The sequence below is a fragment of the Tupaia chinensis genome, unplaced genomic scaffold (genome assembly GCF_000334495.1).
Source record: "Tupaia chinensis unplaced genomic scaffold, TupChi_1.0 Scaffold000115_1, whole genome shotgun sequence".
Taxonomy (NCBI): Eukaryota; Metazoa; Chordata; class Mammalia; order Scandentia; family Tupaiidae; genus Tupaia; species Tupaia belangeri.
In genome coordinates, this window is record NW_006159579.1 from 3,975,103 (window position 1) to 3,978,388 (window position 3,286).

Below are 3,286 nucleotides of genomic sequence, written 5' to 3' on the forward strand. Positions count from 1 at the left end.
ACTGGGTGAGCCGGGACGGGAGTGGGAGGGCGTGGGTAAGGGGCCCCAGCAGAGGCTGTTCGCCTCACGTCCTGTGTAGTGAGATGCATGGCCCCCACGCTAGAGGATTGTTGCCATGACTTCCTCCATTTAGCTGACAGGGAAACTGAGGTGCTAAGCAGCTCAGGGACTGGCCCAAGGTCTAGTGCAGGATTGGAGCCCAGCTAGGCTGGCTCCAGAGTCGGACTGCTGCAGGCAGCTTTGTGCATTGGGCTGCCCGATAGCATCTCATTTGAAGAAAGAGATCTGCTAAGTGAAAGTTCGAACTGCTCAGACTTCCCATTGTACCGACAGGGAAACTGAGGCCTCGCAGGGTGACCAAAGCACCTCTCTGCGTTCAATGTTACCTACTCCAGGCTCTGAGAGCCTCTCTGACCCCAGTGACTTCCCCAGAATCAGGATCTTAGAGCAAAAACAGTTCAAAAGTCAAATCCAACTTGTCATTGCTCAGATGGGGAAACTGAGGCCCAGACCACACCCCAGCCAGCCTCTGCCGCCAGACAGCTGCCTTCACCCTGCTTCCTGGCACACCCTCTCCCGGGTGACAACATCTGGACCAGACACTGGCTGGAGGAAGGAGAGCTGGTGTTGGACAAGGCAGCCGTGTGATGGTTAAACTATGAGCTCTAGGGTCGGGAGCCTGGGCTAGTCCCTGGCACTGCCCTGGGCCCATCTCCGTCCCTGTGTAACAGCGATCCCTGCCCTCATGTACACCCACAGACATCTGGTGGGAGGACTGCCCGCGGACACTGCCCTACCCTGGATGCCATACCTCCCCCAGCTTCAAGCCAGGCTCACTAAGTTCCCTCCCCCAGGAGGTCACCAGCAGGAAGTGAATTCCAGTCATCTGGAGCCCTTCTAGAAGGAGGCTGAGGACAACTGAGGGGAGGGGCTGGCCCTAAGGGCCTTACAGCCATCTGATGTCATAGCTCCTCTCAGGCCTCAGCTTCCCAGGCCACCCTGTGGACCCAGTGGGGTGTGAGAAGCTCAGCAGAGAGGGACAGGAAGACTCCTTCCCGTTACAAGGCAGCACCCTGCACCAGGGCCCTCTGAGAGTTGATAGTAGCCCCAGGGCGTCTGCCCAGAAAAACATGCTCAGTCCCCCACACCCAGAGCCTAGTAGTTAAGGGTGTTGGATCCCACATGGCCAACAGTGGTTTGAATTCCTGCACTAGTGGCTTGAAAAACACACTGAGTGTGTGTGCATGCATGCCCAAACTCAAAAGAAATGGAGAAAGGATTATTACATGGACCTCCCCCATGGGGGATACTTTCTCACTTTCCCTCTCTTTCTGCCTCTGGCTAGCAAGCACACATATGCACCCTGCAGCAAATTAAAAAGAAAAAAAGAAAAGAAAACAATGCTATGAGTAAGTACATGCCCCAAATCCTGAAAGGAGAGAGACCCGGAAGAGAAGGGGTAGTGGCGTGGCCACGCCCCATTAGGGGTGCTTTCTCTGTCTCTCTCCCTTGTGTAGCAAACCCACATTCCTTCTGGCAATTAAAAAAAATAATAATAAAATAAAAGAAAAACATGGATACGTGTTCATAGCTGATATCAGAGGGTCAACAGATCAGTTATGGCTTTCTGTTTAAGCGTATCATCCTTAAAATAAAAAAACAGGAAAAAACAGCAAATAAAATAATAAGTTGTGCAGGTATAAATCTCAAAACAATCCTGGGGGGGAACCAGCAGTTAGCATAATGGCTATGTCACTAGACTCCCACGTAGTCAACCACGGTTCGCATCCCGGACCCAGTGACTTAGAACTCATGCCGGGCGCGTGTGTGTGCATGCCCAAGATCCCGGGAGGAGAATGGAGGAGAAGGGATTGTGGAGTGACCATCCCCCCTCAGGGTTGATTTCTCACTTTCTGTCTCTATGTCTCTGTCTGTCTGGCGAGTGCATGCGCCCTATAGCAAAAACCTCTCCAAAAAAAAAAAAAACAATCCTGGGGCCGGCAGGTGGCATGATGGTTAAGGGGCTGGACTTCCATATACCTGACTGCAGCTGGAGTCCTGGACCCGGCCGCTTGCTTTCTCACTCTCTCTTCCTGTCTCTCTCTCTCTCTCTCTGTTCCTCTCTGGTCAAATTAAAATAAATGAATAAAAATAAATTAAATAATTATTTTTTTAAAAATCCTGAGATAGATATGATTATTGTTCCCAGTTTACAAGTGAGGACACTGAGGCTCAGAGAGGTTAAGTAATTTGCCCAAAGTCACACAGCTATCAAGTTCTAGAGTCGAGATATAAACCAGGGTCCACAGAGCTGTGCCAGTCATTGTTATGAACATGTGACAACCATGGTCTCATTTGCTGTCATGATTCTCCTAAGAGATAGGGTAACCTTAACGCGGAGCTGGGATTCCATCTCAGGCATGTGACACCAAAGCTCATGGATTTAACCACTTTTTTTGGGGGGGAGGGGATAGGTTTTTGCTATAGGGCGCATGCACTCGCCAGACAGACAGAGAGAGACAGAGAGACAGAAAGCGAGAAATCACCCCCCAGGGGGGATGGCCATGCCGCAATCCTTTCTCCATTCTCCTCGCAGGATCTTGGACATGCATGCACACGCGCCAGGCATGAGTTTAAGCCACTGGGTCCAGGACTTGAACCGTGGTTGACTACATGGAAGTCCAGTGACATAGCCATTACGCTAACTGCTGGTCCCAAATTTAACCACACCATGTCTGGAATTTGGGGGTCAGGATGCCTGAGCTCAGATGTTTTCCTCCTTACAGGCTGTGTGACCTTGGGCAAGTCTGTTCACCTCTCAGTGCCTCAGGTTCCACACCTGCAAAGTGGGATGAGCACGCTGGCTTCCTAGAGGTGGCAAAAGTTAAATGCAGTAAGGCATGTCACATGCCAGTCACAGGGAGCGGTCAGCAGATGGTGACTCTGATATGAGGACCAGAGGAAGGAACAGCGAAGGCAGTGGGGACCCACAGCACCCACCGCCAGCGGCCTGCATGCCCAGCAGAGGGCGCTCAGAAAACTGCCTGCCCCATGGGAACCAGCAGTTAGCGTAATGGCTATGTCACTGGACTCCCAAGTAGTTGACCACGGTTTGTGTCCCGGACCCAGTGGCTTAAACTCACGCCAGGCACGTGTGCGTGCGTGCCCAAGATCCCGAGAGGAGAATGGAGGAGAAGGGATTGCGACGTGACCATCCCCCCTGGGGGGTGATTTCTCGCTTTCTGTCTCTCTGTCTCTCTCTGTCTGTCTGGCAAGCGCATGCGCC

The 3,286-nt window shown here is 52.1% G+C and overlaps 1 protein-coding gene across 2 annotated transcripts in view; it reads left to right on the forward strand.

Moving 5' to 3' along the window:
• Window positions 1-3,286, forward strand: part of MYL9 (myosin light chain 9) — a 9,731-nt gene that overhangs the window by 4,320 nt on the left and 2,125 nt on the right. The gene's annotated exons all lie outside the window — the stretch shown is intronic.